Raw genomic sequence first — 17,713 nt, 5'->3', positions numbered from 1 at the left:
CTGAAGGGCCTCTGGACTTCAAGAGGGGAAAGTTGCAGCACATGCTTTGCATGCAAAAGAGCGGTGGTGTGGTTCACCTTCTGGCACCTCCAGTTAAAAGAATCCGGCAGAACAGAAGGTGACCTGAAAGACATCTGCCTGACACTCTGGACAGCCACTGCCAGTCAGACAGTACTGGGCTAAATGAAGAATCAGTCCCTGGTATATCGTAATTTTCTATGTTCCTAACCTAAGGGAAACCTTAGCAAAGTACCTCTTCAGGAAGGGTAAGAGTTTGGTGGTAGAATACACTCTCTTCATGCAGAAACTTCCAGATTAAATCCTCAGGTAGAGCTGAGAAAGTCTCCTGCCTGAAATTCTGGAGAGATGCTACCATTCAGTCAGTGGAGGCTGGTGGATCCGATGTCAGTAGGGCTGTGAATCTGCTCTGGGTTTCAGTAGGGGTGTCAGAGAATTCCGCTATGGACTGAAATGGGATCGAATTCCCTTCAGTCCATGCCACGGAATCCTCTGAGGAACGGCACCATGAGGTCCTGCGGAGCCAGCAGTCATGCGACTCTTTTTTCGTCATCCGCAAAGAGTCACGAAATTTTTGTAAATAAAAACGCAGTGTAGTATATTCCGATAATACATACGTAAGTTTTTTTAAAAAAGGTATTGTGCTCACTGCCTTGTTTGTGGGTGTTCTTTTTAAACTGAAATCCTCCGTCTCCATTTACTTTCAGCCAAAACACTTCCTCTTCCTAGGGGCTCCCCAAAAGAAGGCTGTCTTAGGTGTGCCTGAGTGATAAACAATTAGTTTAAAGCAACACTGTTTTAAAGAAAGAAAAAACCTTTTAAAATAACCATGCCAGTCCTGGAGCCCTGCATGAGGTATTATTCTCCCTGCTAAGCTTTATATTTCCACATCCAACATTGTTGTTGACATTGTCAGGCTAAAAATGGAGAGAACCAACTCTGTGCATGTCTACTCAGAGGTAAGTCTTATTGAGTTCAATGCGACTTACTCCTACACATGTCAGCACCCCACTTGCCCCCAGCTCAGCTTTGTATTTCCACATCCAGCTCATTATCAAACCCTCCTGTTAGTTATCTCAGAAGACCCTTGGGTGAATGGTGTTTTTTTTTCCCCCCAGGGAACCAGCGGGATTGAGGGAGAAGCCCCCCCACACACACACACATAATGGAAGAATATAGTTCTTCATATTCCCTGGTATGTTTATTCCTCATTTTGTCCATTCCCTGAGCATGTGCAGAGTGTGCTTTTTATTCAAAGAAAGAGAACCTTGCGAATCTTTCCCCTCATGCTGCATTTGTAGAAGTGTAACTGCTTTAGAAAGAACACACAAACAATGTGTGTGGTTGAGACCAGCCCAAAGTCACCCAGTGAGCTTCCATAGCCAAGTGGGGACTAGAACCCCCCCATCTCCCAAGTCCCAGTCCAACACTCTAACCACTAGGCTACACTGGTTGTCTAACCACTACACCACACTGCTGTTATGAAACTCATGAAAAAGAGACAATATAATGGAAATTTCTTTCTGAAGCAGTTACACTTGCACAAATGCAGCATGAGGGGAAAGATTACACTACACTGCTGTTATGAAACTTATGAAAAAGAGACAATATAATGGAAAGTTCATTCTTTTTGGTCATTTGAATCTACGTAAATATTTACGTAGACTATGGCGGCGAAAATAAAGGGGAACGCAAATAGCGTAGCGGGCGCTATTTGCGTAGGCTAAAACGATTTACGTTAAAGATTTACGTAGGCTAAAATGGTGAATCAAAAAGGGACACAAATAGCGCCAGCTACACCATTTGCGTTCCCCTTTATTTTCGTCATCATAGTCTACGTAAATATTTACGTAGATTCAGACGGCCAAAAAGAAGGAATGCAAATGGCGGCAGCCATAGCCGCCGCCATTTGCGTATGCGGTTTGTTTTGTTTTTTTCCCCAGAGCCCTCCACGGCCGGAAATCTGGCTGCGGGCGGCTCTAGGCTGGGCTGGGCTAGGCTGGGCTGGGCTAGGCTGGGCTGGGCCTGGCCGGCTGCTCCGCGGAGCTGCCGCGGAGCACAGCTGGCCATCGAAGATTCCGGGGGGGAGGAACGGATCGCCTCCCCCCCCGTCCAGGATTCCGGGGGGAGGGACGGAATGCCTCCCCCCCATCAACATAATCCACGAAAGGTAAGTCACTTTCGTACATCCCTAAACGTCAACAACAACGCTGGATGTGTAAATATTAAGCTTAGCAGGGAGAATAATACCTCATGCAGGGCTCCAGGACTGGCATGGTTATTTTAAAAGGTTTTTTCTTTCTTTCAAACAGTGTTGCTTTAAAAAAATTGTTTATTACTCAGGCACACCTAATACAGCCTTCTTTTGAGAAGCCCCTACAAGGAAGAGGAAGTGTTTTGGCTGAAAGTAATTACTGCACATCAGGGCAGGGGGAAAAATATGTAAATATTTATGAAAAATAGCGATTCTTACGGAATTTATGCAGACTCACGGAGATGGCTGGGGCACCTGAATTATGGTTGTTGGTACATATTTATCTTTGTAATTTTCGGAGCGGAAAAAAAAGAGGAGAATTCCGGGGGCTTGTGAATGGTGGAACGGAGCGGAAGTCAAGTGGCACCAAAGGTACACAAACTCGCACATCCCTAGGTTTCAGGCAGAACCAGTCAGAACTCTAAAGGAACTACCCAAGGAGCTGAAACCAATCCCCAAAATGGGTGCAGCACCTTGGATAGATTCTTTAGAGTTCTGCTGGTTCAGCCTGAAACCCAGAGCCCGACTGACATCGGAGCAACCATTGCATTCAGTGTAGACCAGGGGTGCACAACCTGAGGACTGGGGGACAAATTCAGCCTGCCTGGAGTCTCGAGCTGGCCCTTTGGGGTTCTCCAGATAACCAATCGTTGAGTAGTTTCCCAATTTTTCTGTACCCCTCCCCTTTTAAAAGGCTGGAGAGCCTCTCCTAGGGCTTTACTACGGGCAATAAGAGCTTTACTCTAAAATATGCTGGTAGGTTTTTGCTTGTTTGTTTGTTTTTGTATTTTGGCCCAACCCCTTTTGCCTTCAGGCTCCACCCACCACTGGAGAGCTGAGCACTTATCTGAAATGGAATTCAACCCCTTTTTTTTAAAGGGGTTCAACACTACTACTGTAGGCAACACTGAGTGAGGGGAACCGGTGGTCTGACTTGGATAAGACACAATCCTATGCATGTTTAGACAGAGAAAAGACCTACAACTTCCAGCATACTCCACCCAGCCATGCTGGCTGGGGCCTGCTGAAAGCTGTAGGACTTCTTTTCTGTCTAAACATGCATAGGATTGTGCCTTAAGGCAGTTTCCTATGTTAATAGGTGAGGCTTATGAGGGAGTACAAAAGGTTGTGGTTGGAAGGGGGAACTGTACCACCTTTGTTCATAGGCAGAGCACCATGCTAGGCCCTTTGAGTTCTGGACTCTATTTATACACATCATTCATGTGAAATAGACTATTTAGGACTTACTGCAAGCTCCTTTTTCATGTTATCTTCATAATATGATTCATTTGTTTAAAAGGAAATACCAAGATTGGCTTTGATTAGCTGAATGGCCTTTCTTCTGCACACTGTAGTGTCTGCCAAAAGGACATTTGTTTCATCTTGTTAAGATATTGCACTGAGCATCCTGAGAAACAAATGTACCCAATAAGGAACACATAAAAAGGCATGTTCCATACTTGAAGATAATGACAGCCAAAATCTGAAGAGAAGAGCTAGAATCATGTGTGGGCATTGTTTCAAGACATACAATTGCCTATACTCATGAGGTCTGCAATTTCTTCTTGTATTCAGCATCAACCTTCTCTCTTCTCTCTCAAAATATCTGAAGTGTATGGGTTGGATCCAGATATGAAACTGATGTCTGGATCCAACCCAGTGTTATTTGGAAACATCTGCAGCACACATCCATCTGTGGGAGTACCCTTATTAGCTTGATCATAGGTAGGGGAAGGTATGGCAGGGATTAACAGGCTAGTTGAGGAGAAGAAGGGCTATACACCTAATGACTGTCTTCTCTTCTGGTTCTTTTTTCCAACCAGGTGGCTCCTGGCTGCCATATCAGCTTGCCCTCAGTTCTGGTGGTGCTGTTGCTGAATATCAGGTCAGTCCAAAACAAAATCTCCCTCATCCATGATTTAATTGTGGATGAGAGGGATCATGTGGTGTGTATTACTGAGATGTGGGTGTTGTTAGTCTCTCCCAGTTGTGTCCTCCTGGATACTCAGTGTAGCGCCAATATCAAATTGAGGGTCAGGTTTTTTGCTGTGGTCTGTAGGAATTCTATCTTCCTCTCTAGGCTTCCTGTCCATTTGAGAGTCAGTTGTGGGTGTTTTTACTTTGTGTTGGATACCCAGGACAGATTAGGGATTCTGCTGGTGTATCACCCACTACCCTTTAGTCTCTCAGCCTCAGCTGATGGAGATAGTCTCAGATTTGATGTTGAGGGCCCTATAATGATGATTCTGGGGGATTTCAACTTCCATGCCAAGGCTGCTGGATCCGGGGTGGCTCAGGACTTCATGGCCACCATGATGACCATGGGGCTGTCTCAACATGTCATCTTGACACATGTAAGAGGACACCCACACGATTTGGTTTTCTTGACTGGGCAAGTGGATGGTGACTGGAAAGTGGGGGAATTAACATCTATCCCATTGTCATGGTCAGATCACTTCCTATTGAGGTTGAAACTCTCAGCATCCTTTCCCCTCTGCAAGGGTGGGGGATCTATTAAAATGGTCCTCCCATGGAGGGTAATGATTCCAATGGATTCCAAAGGGCTCTGGGGGATTTTCCTGCAGGTATGGCTGGTGTTCCTGTCAAAGACCAAGTCACTCTGTGAAATGTAGAGATGATTCAGGCAGTTCACACAATCATGCCAAACATCCTCTCTCTCTGAGCAAATCCTGGCCAGATCCTTGGTATACACCTGAACTGAGGGGAATGAAGCAAAAGGGAAGATGGCTAGAATGCAGGTGGAGGAAAACTCATGCCAAGCCTGACTGAACCCAGATTAGAGCTCATTATGGAGCCCACTCTGTGGTGGTGATAGTGGCAAAAAGGGACTCCTTTTCCTGCACCACTGAATCTTCTCATTGTCATCCAGCAAAGCTTTTCTGAGTGGTTCATGGACTGCTACAATCTGAGCCAAGGAGAGAGATGGTGGAATGTTGTGACAAGTTTGCATGGCTTTTTGAAGATGAAGTCACCCAAAGACACCACAATTAATGCAGTTCCGTTAGTAGAGGTGCCCAGAGCAACAACTGGTTCAGTTTTATTGGATGGGTTTGAGTTGTTGAAGCCTGAGGATGTGGACAAGGTGCTTGGCCAAGTCCGATCGACCACTTTGGTGCTTGACCTTTGCCCTTCATGGCTTATTAAATCAAACAAAGAGGGGATGTCTGGCTGGATCCAGGAGGTTGTAACTTCCTCCTTGAGAGAGGGGGTGGTGCCAGCCACTTTAAAAGAGGCAGTAATCAGACCACTCCTGAAAAAGCCTAACCTGGACCTGGAGCATCTTAACAATTATAGGCCCGTTGCCAACATATTAATTAACATAAAACCTCTAGAAGGACCAGGGAGCTCAATCCTTCTCAGGAACATGTGGTAAGCTGGCCATGCTCAATTGGATAGCACATGCTGAAGTCAGTTGTAGGGATGGAGGAGAAATTAATTCAGTCTGAATTTTTATACAAACTTTGCCCATTCATACCTCCTGAACCTATCTGAGACCCAGAACACACTGAAATCTGCACTGTTCAAGGTCTTGAAATACAGTTCCCAACTCAAAATAATGTGTATATTTAGGAAAATTGTATGTCAAAAGTGTGCATTAGAAGAAAGTATGCACAAAAATGAATCCTATAAGGGAAAACTCGCTTGTAAAAGTGTGAACACTGGGAAATATGCATAAGATTGTCATATACTAGGGAAAATGCACATAAATATGCATACTAATTTTCATGTGTACCTCTTTTTTTTGAGGACCAAATTTGCAAACTGATGCAGAAATGGGGCAACATGAACTTATGGTCAGGAAAATGAGAAACTGAGTAAGTAAAACTCTGGCATGGATGCTGCCTGAATTTTTGGCTTGACCCCAAGTTTCAGACCCAGATCTAGATACATTGTTTCCAGAGGTTTTTCAGACTTCATCAGTGCTCTTGGTTTTGTTCTGTGCATGCTTAACATTTTTTTCTGAAGGCAATATCTGTTTGTTAAACTTTCTTTCAAAGCTACTGCTGGCTACAGTAAGTTTTCACACAGAAGGACTTAATATGTATTAGGTTGTTGTTGTTTTTTTTAAAAAATCTACATGAATGGAGGTAGTTGTTTAAATGTTCTCAAAGTGTACTGAAAGTTCAAGAGTACCCCTGCCCCCATCTCCAAAACTCACACAGTATTATCTGAGACAGCTGTTTTCTAACATTATAATCTCTCTAAAATGAACAAAGGAGTGAGGCCAAATAAATTAAGGCCCCTGAATACACATGCAGACAGCAGACACAATCCAAGTTGTTAGAATTTGCCTTTGCAAATAATTCATGGCACTGTTGATTACATGGGTTGGAATGTCTCAGCAAGGCTGATATTGTCAAGTCGTACAGAGCATCCATTGTATGGTGTCTCCCAGTGACTTTTGGTTGTGCCAAAAATGCCTTGGCTTCAAATGGTGCTTGTGTTAATGTATTTGGCTGCACCTGAGCCTTCTTGTCAGCAAACTACAGAAACATGTGCCTGGGTCAGTCAAGCCTTTGTGAGGAGTTCTGCTTGTTGGACTACTAGTCTAGCCACAGTTTCTAAGCCCAAGTTTCTAGGAGTCCATTTTGAAACCCAAACTCCATCTTGGAAGGAATTGGGTACTAAAGTTTGCAGATATGACTATTCTGCTATGAAATATTACTGCTGAGCTGAAATGTTTTCCCCAGGCTTTGTTTCCCATTCAGAAGCTGCAACTGTGTGAAAGCATTTAGGCAATATTGAGGGTCTGAACAGGGGGAGGTTTGGGGTGAACCAAGAGATTCACTGGAGATTACACTCCTGGATGGACAATGAGATTTTGGTTTGATTTTTTTTTAAGAAAAGCACAATGAGAGAAACATTTTCCTTACTCTGAGTTGGCTTGCTGATGATGAAAGGCAAATTGGAACGAAGGCAGCACTAAGCACTTTCTGTCCCCTATTTATCACCTTACAGCCAAAACGTAATGACTCCTGCTAGGGTCTCTTAGGAGTTCAGTCACCACTTCCTTAGGAGGACTATGGAAGAGGTGGCAGAAAGAAGGTAAATGAGAGGCAGTTTTGTGAAGACTTTGGCTCCCTCCCCAAAAGCCATTAAATACTATTAAATACTCAGAGGCACCTTTTTCTCTGAGTATGACCTATCTGGGCAGGAAAATACTGATCTCATCTCATACAGCCAGGTTAGCTGGTTTCCCAAGTTCGCTTTTCTAGTCCTTTGAAATACAAGGCCTTCTCAGACAACTCTGTACACTCATCCTTGCTGGACTCAGTCATCACACCGATTGTCACCATTCAGACAGATGTAATTATCAACCAGGCTTTCTTCTCTGTGTGCAGTTATAAGCAACCATATCCATCTGCCATTCTGAAAAATCACATTTTAATTTGTATATTAGCTCTGTGAAATAAGAGGTCCCTTTTCTGTACTGTGAGGGAATAAATACTTATGGAACCCTGACTTGTCTGATGCACAGATAACAAATGGATTCTGGTTCCCTCCCTCCCTCATCTGCTTCTGATCTGACCTCCTACATGGCTCAGGGCCACGATATCTGATGGAGTGCCTCTCCTGATGTGCACTATAATCTGAGTGCCTTCTCTCAGGGAGGCTTGGAAGATGGCAACCAGGGAGAGGCTCTTCTCAGGGGTAGCCCCTCCAACTGCAGAATACTCTCCCTGCTGAGGTCCACCTGGCATGAACCTTGACATTGTCTGGGCACCAGGTTAAGACTTTCCTCCTAGTCATTTGGAGGCACATGATGGGGCCTTTATGTCCATTGTTTTATCATGTCCCAGCATTTTATGGTAGCATTTTTACTCTTTTGATTTTTAAAAATGGTATGTTACAGATTTTAAATTATGTTTTTATTATCTTGTATTTGTGGATTTTAATTTTGGGGAATCACCCAGAGAGCTTTGGCTATTGGGTGGTATAGAAATGGAATGAATGGAACTGCCAATTTCCAGTCCTAGCAAGGAAGCAAGGTGTGCTGTGATACTGAGGGCGCAGTGGCAGCTCTGGCAGGCTCTCAAGGCACATTTTACATCATAGTTCCTCCTCCAGTGCTTTGATCAGTCACCCCCAGAAACTGATTCTAAGGAATAACCTCTAAGGGTAGCCTTCCACAAGTGGGCACCTCCCAGATGTTTTGGACTACGTGCCCTATCATTCCCAGGCAATGGCTATGCTGGCTGGGGATAATGGAAGTTGTAGTCCAACACATTTGGATGGCGCCATGTTGGGGAAGGCTTGGAGATGACTGTTCGATAGGGAGTCATCTTAGTATTGGTGTTTCATTTTCTCTTCTTGTCAGCTACCTGGTGTCAGGGTTCCCTTTTTGCCCCCACTGAACTTCAAATAGCCAAATCAAAACACAGACAAGAGGCTTCTATCCATGGCTCTTTAATCCTTTTACTTCAATGGGTCATACAGATGCAAATTGTCAGTAACTCACAGTCTACAAAGGAAATGCCTTCAGGGAGTTCAAAGGGAAGCTACGAAGGTTGAAAGTTGCCCACCGTTTGAGAAAAGGCAGGCACACTTTCCTAACTTAAGGGGTAGGGGGGGATCTCCCTCTATCTCATGAGGTCTCTACGCGTAGCTGTTCCCACCGGGCCAGTCAGGAAGATCACCTGAGTTCCTCCCCACCATCTCTCTCTTGGCTCTGTGTCTGTGCCTGGCATCTAAGAATTCAGGCTCTCCAAGCCCCACCTCTCCCTGTTCACTATCCCTGACATGGGTGTGTGAAGAAAGGCCCTCTCCATCCAGCTGACTATTGAAACCTGAGGATTCTGTCTCTCCCTGTCTGGAAGAGTCTGGGAAAGTTCCTCCCCCATGTTTTGTGGTTCCTCTTTGGAATCTGAGCTACTCTGCCACGGCCTACGCTCAGAGGCACCCTGATACCTGGGAGGTCTGTTGCAAGGCAGAAAGGTGACACACAAACATTTTAAATAAGGGCCACACCAATTGATCTCAATGCAGAAATTCTCAGAGTGGATGTCTGAGCAGTGATTGGGAAAGGATCAGATCCTGTGTATTTTGAAAAGCTGGGGGAAACATGTACTCACTAGGGATGTCTGTCATTTTAAATCTAGCCCTTTTGGGGTCCAATGGATCCTCACTGCCCAACTGGCTCAGCTTGCATTTGCAAGCCAAGCTATTTGGTTCCCTCCCCCCCTGAAATCCAGGAACTTCTTCCATCCCTCCCCCAGTAGAAAATTAGACAAATTGCAACTGCAGTTTGCCTACTTTGTGCAAATTACAGCTGTAAAACAAACCTGGACAATCCGTGAGCTGGCCCATCTTGATGCAGATTGTGTTGGGCCAGCTTGCAGGGAAGTGAGTTGGAGTCCAGGGGGCCAAGCTGATGAAAGCTCAGTGAACTCCACCCCGCAGATGGATTCCTCCGACATCCCTAGTGCACACAGTAAAATATGCCCTTGTGTTGCTCTTCCAAAGTGACAGCATCTTTTTTTTTCCTTGCAGAGAGATGGACTCCATGTAGAAAAAGTGTCCTTGGTATTTGTTGTTTTCTGTGTATGTTCAAATAAGATACAAAGAGGCAGACAACAGTCAAGGCAACTGCTGCTATGGGTAGAAACAGACCACACAAGAGAAACTTCAGCCAGAGATGACCTTGCCGTGTCACTTGAACATGAAAAGTGTAAGCAGATGAAGTGGCCCTAGGCAACTGATGCAAAGATTCCTTCTTCAGATGATGTGTTCCCCTGGGGAAAAATTATCTTTTCTGTGATATATGAAATTACCTTTATTACCCAACCTAATCTGGGAAGCCAACTGTTCAGTCTGCCTTGTGTTACAAGTTACTGTCACACATCACAGTCAAGTTTGAAAATAATGTGTGGGAATCTTGTTGCAACATGCAAGAAGAGACGTACCAGGCTGTGGCACTCACAAGACAAGAAACTGCTGAGAGAGAGAGAGAGAAAGAGAGAGATTTTGTATTTACAATATTTATATACCACTCCATATCAACAATTTTGGAGTGGTGAACAACAAGATAAAAGAATAAAACCCCATAATTAAAACAATTAAAACATTCTAAAAGAACAGATTCTGAACTGAATAAGCTGGTCTCTCAGGGAAGGCCTCTTGAAATAACAATGTCTTCAGGAGGCGCCAAAAGCAACACAATATTGGCACCTGGCTGACCTCCAAAGGCAGGGAGTTCCACAGGAAGGGGGCCACCATGCTGAAGGCTGTTTTCCTTGTGGACTCCAAACGGGTCATAGGTTCATGTGGGACCACCAGGAGTAAGCCCTCCAATGGCCCCAGTGACCAAGTAGGTTGGTAAAAAAGAAGGCGCTTTTTCAGGTATCCTGGTCCCAAGTTATTTAGGGCTTTCTACACTAGTACTAAAACCTTAAACCTGGCCTGGTAGCAAAGAGGCAGCCAGTGCCATTCCCTCAGCAAAGGAGTTGCTTGCTTGAAAGGGCAGCTCCTGACAACAGCCGAGTTGCTGCATTCTGCACCAGCTCCAGCTTCCGGACCAGCCTCAAGGGCAGCCCCACATAAAGCATGTTGCAGTAATCCAGTCTTGAGGTTACTAATGCCTGTACCACAGTGGCCAAGCTATCCCTGTCCAGGAGAGGCCATAGCTGGTGAACCAGGTGAAGCTGGTGACTCAGAGAGAGAGAGAGAGAGAAAGAGAGAGGGAGAGAGAGAGAGAGAGAGAGAGAGATGGTCAGCAGCATATACATCTATTAAATAAATAATGTATAAAAACAGAAACTTCTGCTGCAAGCCAGTGGTATTTACAGAACGTACCATAAATTGAGATGAACAAACAGGTTGCTTGGTCTGGCAGTTTACCCTGGATGCAAAGCAAGCACGAAACAGGCAAATGGCACTGCCAATGCAGAAGACGAGGGCAAGAACAATCTAATTTTGGATTTAACTAGGGCTGTATGAGAAATTTGTTTCAGCTTGTTTTTGTTTCAGTCCTTGCTGATTCAACATGGCAAGCTCTGAACTGAGGGGGATTGGGGCAGCACACTCAGAGTTGTGAGGGGGTAGGGATGTATGAGAAATTTGTTTCAGTTCATTTTTTATCAGGATTTTCCCCATTGGCAATGAATTGAATACTAGGATTCCATGACAGTTGGGTCTCTTGAAATGTTCATTCCACCCACTCAACAGGGACTGAATAATGTGCCATTCACTCAAGTGGACTGCTTGGACAACCTCTCTCCCCCATTGCTTTCAGCTAATGCGTGAGAGGTGACTGGGATCCTGAACAGACATTAAGGACTCCCTCTCCCTGTCATTTTCTCATGAATGCTGAACATACATCTTCTCCCCATAATTAGAACCCTGAGCTGAGCAGCTACAAAGCAGTGAGGTGAGGCATATGATCAGTGGGTACAATGGTATAGCTAGTGGACATGAACTCGTTCCCTCTCACTGAATGTGTGGAAGCATCTGAAAAGTCCTAACAGCTCTTACAGAGCATCCCTATGCATGTTCACTTGTAAGTAAGCCCCATTTCATCCAATGAGTTTTATTCCCAGACAAGTATGGGATTTCAGAAAAGGACAACTACTGCATCTGTTCACAACCAGTGCTCTCTCTCTTTCTCTCTCTCTCTCTCTCTCTCTCTGTGGCTCTCTCTCTGTCTCTTTATGACATCAGCCCTGAGTTCTGATGGATAGTGACAGTGTCAGTTTAATCTTTAAAACTGCCTTGTAATCAAAACACTAACAACATGGTACTGCAGAGGCACTCCATCCCTGGCGTTCTTCTCATTCTCTCATCCTGAGCCATTTATAATGCAGTTGATTGAAAAACAAACCGACTCATTTATTGTCTTTGGGGGAATGTGCCTCTGTTAATATTGCTGACAGGTTATTTGAGCTCTGCGTTATGACATGAGAGTCAACAACATCTTAATATAATCTAAAAGATGAAGAACAAAAAGGCACATTTTTCTTTTTCTTTTTTGAAAAGGGGAATGCGATTTCAGAACGCTGTGTGGCCAAAGACCCACTTCTGGGATCTGAGTCTCTGCTGAACCAGTGATTAAATTATTGTGTGTGTAGGTGGGGGGTGTTATCATTTCCTTTGAAGGGGTTCGAATGTTCTTTTAAATCCTTCCTCTCCCTCTTATTTCCCCTTGCAAACCTTGCCCCCAACTCCTTTTCTCCAAAGCAGTGGGGAAGGAGGATGCATGAGAAATAAGCAGATGGGAGAGGGGTTAAACGTCCCTACCCACTTGCCACTTTTCTGCTGCAAAACTGGATCTGCACAATCTGGTGCAACTTTTTGGTGGGGAACTGAGTTCCTAGACCCAGTTGTTCTGCCAGACCTGTAGGTCAGCTTGTAGAGTTAGAGGCAGGGATGGTAGAACCCATAGGTATTTAAGGCTAGTGTGAAGATGCCGCCCCAATTCTTTAGTGGGTGGCAAAATGGGGTCTTATGATAATATATGATATTCTTATATAATATAATATTCTTACGAGTCCCCTGGACTGCAAGGAGGTCAAATCACTCAATCCTAAAGGAAATCAACCCGGAGTGCTCAGATAGCATCACTGATGCAATGAATATGGACTTGAGCACACTCCGGGAGAGAGAGCAGGACAGGAAGGCCTGGCGTGCTATGGTCCATGGGGTCACGAAGAGTCAGACATGACTGAACAAAATGGGGAGGTCATCAATAGGGTGGAATTATTTCATCCACCAGAGAGTCATGCCTATTTGGCAGCGGGGTAGTAGTAGTAGTAGTAGTAGTAGTTGTTGTTGTTGTTCTTCTTCTTCTTCTTCTATAGTTTCCTTTTAAACTCTTGGACACCGCACATGATGCTGATGGCATAAATCTGCATTGTGGCTGCCATCATTGTCCTGGAATGATGCCTCACCTTACCCTGTTCAGGCATTTTCCCTGTTGAGTGCACAGGCTGAAAAGCCCTGGCTGAGAACAATGTCTTAATTGCTTGGAATACTTTCTTGCCTGAACTTATTGTGAATCTTGAACATATCTGGCTCTGATCTTCTATTGTTAAGACCCTGACTTGCAATATATAAGAAGAAAAGGTGGAAGACAACAGAAGAAGCCAATGTGGCTTCACAAAAAGCTTAGAGATGACCTGAAAGCAAAAAAGGACACATATGGGAAGTGGAAAGAAGGCCAAACAACAAAGGAAGAGTACAGGCAGGTAGCACAGAATTGCAGGGATGGCGTCAGGAAGGCTAAATCTGAAAATTAGCTGAGGTTAGCAAGGGATGCTAAAAGCAACAAAAAGCCTTTCTTCAGCTACGTGCACAGTAAAAGACAGAGGAAAGAAATGGTTGTTCAGCTATTAAATAAAGATGGCAAAATGATAACAGATGACAAAGAAAAGGCAGAGGTGCTCAATTCCTACTTTGGCTCAGTCTTCTCCCAAAAGAGGGTCTATGACCCTTCCGGCAAAAGCGAACTACAAGCTGAAGGGGTAGGATTGCAGCTTGAGATCGATAGGCAAATGATCAAGGAACACCTAATTACTCTGAATGGGTTCAAATCTCCAGGGCCAGATAAGCTGCATCCTAGGGTAATAAAGGAACTGGCAGAAGAACTCTCAGAACCGCTGTCTATTCTCTTTGAGAAATCATGGAGGACGGGTGAAGTGCCAGATGACTGGAGGAAGGCTAATGTTGTCCTTATCTTCAAAAAAGGGTAAAAAGGAGGAACCAGGGAACTACAGACCAGTCAGTCTGACATCAATCCCTGGGAAAATTCTGGAGCAGATGATAAAGCAATCCATCTGGAAGCACCTTGAAAACAATGCAGTGATTACTCGAAGCCAACATGGATTTGTCAAGAACAAATCCTGCCAGACAAATCTGATCTCATTTTTTGATCATGTAACCCCTGTTGTGGGCTGTGGGAATGCTGTAGACATCATATACCTCAACTTCAGCAAAGCTTTCGACAAAGTGCCCCATGATCTCCTGATGAGCAAACTAGCTCAAAGTGGGCTAGATGAAACAACGATCTGGTGGATCCACAGTTGGCTACAGAATTGGACTCAAAGAGTGCTTCTCAATGGGACCTTCTCAAACTGGGTAGAGGTAATGAGTGGGGTAGCGCAGGGCTCAATCCTGGGCCCAGTGCTCTTCAACATTTTTATTAATGACTTGGAGGAGGAGGTGCAGGGAATTATGCTGATCAAATTTGCAGATGACACAAAATTGGGCGGGATAGCTAATACTTTGTAAGACAGAAACAAAATTCAAAGTGACCTTGACAGACTGGAGCACTGGGCAGAAAACAACAGAATGACATTTAATAGGGATAAATGCCAAGTTCCACACCTAGGAAAAAGAAACCAAATGCACAGTTACAAGTTGGGGGATACATGGCTCAACAACACTACAAGTGAGAAGGATCTTGGAATTGTTGTCCATCACAAGCTGAATATGAGCCAACAATGTGATGTGGCTGCAAAAAAGGCCAATGCCATTTTGGGCTGCATTAATAGAAGCATTGCTTCCAAATCCCAGGAAGTACTAGTTCCCCTCTACTCAGCACTGGTTAGGCCTCATCTTGAGTGCTGTGTCCAGTTCTGGGCACCACACTTGAAGGATGCAGAGAAACTGGAGAGGGTTCAGAGGAGGGCAACAAAGATGACCAGGGGACTGGAAACAAAGCCCTATGAGGTGAGACTGAAAAAACTGGGCATGTTTAGCCTTGAGAAGAGAAGACTGAGGGGAGATATGATAGCGCTGTTCAAGTACTTGAAAGGTTGTCACAGAGAGGAAGGCCAAAATCTCTTCTCGATCATGCCAGAATGCAGGACATGGAATAATGGGCTCAAGTTCCAGGAAGCCAGATTCCGGCTGAACATCAGGAGAAACTTCCTGACTGTTAGAGCAATATGATAATGGAACCAATTCCCTAGGGAGTTAGTGGGCTCTCCCACACTGGAGGCATTCAAGATGAGGCTGGACAGCCATCACTCAGGGATGCTCTGACTTGGATTCCTGCATTGAGCAGGGGTTTGGACTCGATGGCCTTGTAGGCCCCTTCCAACCCTACTATTCTATGATTCTATGATTCTATATTGCTGGCACTCTGGCTCTGTATGAATTCTAGCCTTAGGACTATTTCTGCAACAAGGCAACATGCCAATAGCCTCTGCCTAGGCTATTTGATTTATTGGGGATTATAGAAGCTACAAACTGTGCCCAAAACTCTGGAAAGCTGATCTGTGTCATTGTTATCTGTGATCTGTGCTAATTGCTAGAGTACAGGGCTAGCCCCACCATTAGGCAAGGTTAAATGCCTGCATCAGGCCATGGAGCAGGAAAGAGCAGCACATTCATTCATTCATTCATTCATTCATTGCATTTATATCCTGCCTTTTTTTCCTCCTTAAGGAACCCAAGGCGGCATACATATTCCTCCTCCTCTTCCATTTTATTTCACAACAACAATCCTGTGGGTTGGGCTGAGAGTCTGTGACTGGTCCAAAGTCACCCAGTGAGCTTCCATGGCCGAGTGGGGACTAGAACCCGGAACTCCCAACTCCCAGTTCAACACTCTAGCCACTGCACCACGCTGGCTATCACACCACACTGGCTCTCCAATAGTGCTGTTCGCCCCACCCTGTCCCTGCCAGGAGGGCCTGCCACTTCTTTCTATTGCAGGCAGCCATGGCTGGAGCCACCACCACCCACCTTCCTGCTTGCTTGGCCAGCTGCTTCCTCACTTGCTCAGGCCTGCCCGGTTTCTCCTGCCTTGCGCCCCAGCCATCCGCAGGGCTCCCACAAGCTATCCTGAGAAGCTGGCCCTGGCCAACCTCTTGTGGGAGTTTGCTAGACCTCTCATGACAGATGGTGCACAAGGCAGGAGCAGCGGCCATGGTGGCAGGAGTAAGTGACCAGCTGAGCTGACTGGCCAAGGAAGTGAGGGAGAGACCAGCTAGGAGGGAGGAAGTAACACATGCAGGGCCATGGGCAGCAGCAACAGGGCTACCACTGCCAAGAACAGCAGTACCCTGGCCAGGTGGGTGAGGAGCGACATGACCACCTCACCTGAGGCAGCAAGATACCTTGGCCCGGGCCTGTTAGAGAGTGTCATGGACATGTTCTTGGATGTTGGGGGGATGCACCAAATAGTTCAAAATAGTTCCTACCTGATATCTCCCACCTGCTATCTCCCCCACCCCATTTTTGGAATATCCTTTTGACAGAATCAGATATCTCCTGCTATCTCCTCCACCCCATTTTTGGAATATCCTTTTGGCAGAATCAGATATCTCCTGATATCTCCCACCTGATATCTCCTCCACCCTATTTTTGGAAGATACTTTTGGCAGAAAAACAAAACCAAGGTGAAAGTTGGAACCTCATACTTTCAGCTCAGCCCTGGATCTATATGTGTCGAAGCAGCACCTGCTTTCTAGCCCCCCCCCCCACGTTCTAGCCCCTTTCACAAGAAACACTCCCCTGTTCAATCAGTGCATGAGTTGGGAATGAGTCTGCACCAGCTATCCCCTCCTTGAACATCACACACCCCAGCTTGCCCCACCCTGCTCCCTGGGGTTAAAGCATGATCATCTGAAGTGTACAGCTGTATGTGTGAAGATATCCAGGCACAATCTGGTTTCCAGATCACATGGATATCTTCGCTGCAGACATTAGCAGAAGCCAGAGGCAGGGCTAGTCAGCTATGGCCCAGTCTCCATTCATGCATCGATTCAACACACGAGTGTTCCTTGTGAAAGTGGACTTAACATTTCAAACCACCTTTTCAGACCACCTTCAGAAGTGCCCATCAAAAATATGGACTAGGCATACTGCTGCAGTCAACTTCTTTATGTATGTCAGACATTTTAAAAATGGAGACCCAATTAATACACAAGTATTAATTAGACTACTTATGTATATGTGAGAACAGAAGTGAGATGTGTGTGTTTTTTTATAGTTCCATCTGTCTTCAGTTCATGACATTATAAATCTTCCCAAGTTTACCCTCAAGCAAAAGGGATGTTAATTTCACACTATTTGGTAAAGACTTTGCTTACATGGCTTTCATTCTCATCAGTGAAGTGCAGAAAATGAAGGATAAAATGGAAAGAGAATTACAAAATCACCTCTGCCACCACAACACAGATGAAGGAGGTGAAAAGAGTGATGGGGAACATCAGAGACTTATGAATTCATAAACCTAGTTGACAGCTTGTTAATGCTTCACTGTGGCTGGGTGGATCCAAACTTTTCTACCTGACTTATCTGTTTCTTTGTGATTATTTGTGATCACCAATGATATACAGGGAGCCAGTATATTCTAGTATTGGATAGAATTTTGGACTTAGAGGATCTGGATTCAAATGCCTCTCGGGAAATAATGCAGACTGAGTTGCAGGAGAGGAGGTTTATCCCAAGCAGGGTGTTTTCCTCCTAAGAAGCATT

General features: G+C 45.0%; 1 long non-coding RNA gene across 1 annotated transcript; it reads left to right on the top strand.

Annotated features, from left to right (window-relative positions):
• The first annotated feature begins 2,019 nt into the window (after positions 1–2,019).
• On the top strand, positions 2,020–11,039 carry LOC146338454 (uncharacterized). The gene is made up of 4 exons (XR_014784752.1): positions 2,020–2,188; positions 4,096–4,157; positions 6,041–6,108; positions 9,785–11,039. It is a non-coding gene; the product is annotated as an uncharacterized LOC146338454 (long non-coding RNA).
• Positions 11,040–17,713: the final 6,674 nt, after the last annotated feature.

This window comes from Heloderma suspectum, chromosome 9 (assembly GCF_057233095.1).
Source record: "Heloderma suspectum isolate Gila_16-S chromosome 9, 16-S_ref, whole genome shotgun sequence".
Lineage (NCBI taxonomy): Eukaryota > Metazoa > Chordata > Lepidosauria > Squamata > Helodermatidae > Heloderma > Heloderma suspectum.
This window is presented reverse-complemented; position numbering and strand designations above follow the sequence as displayed.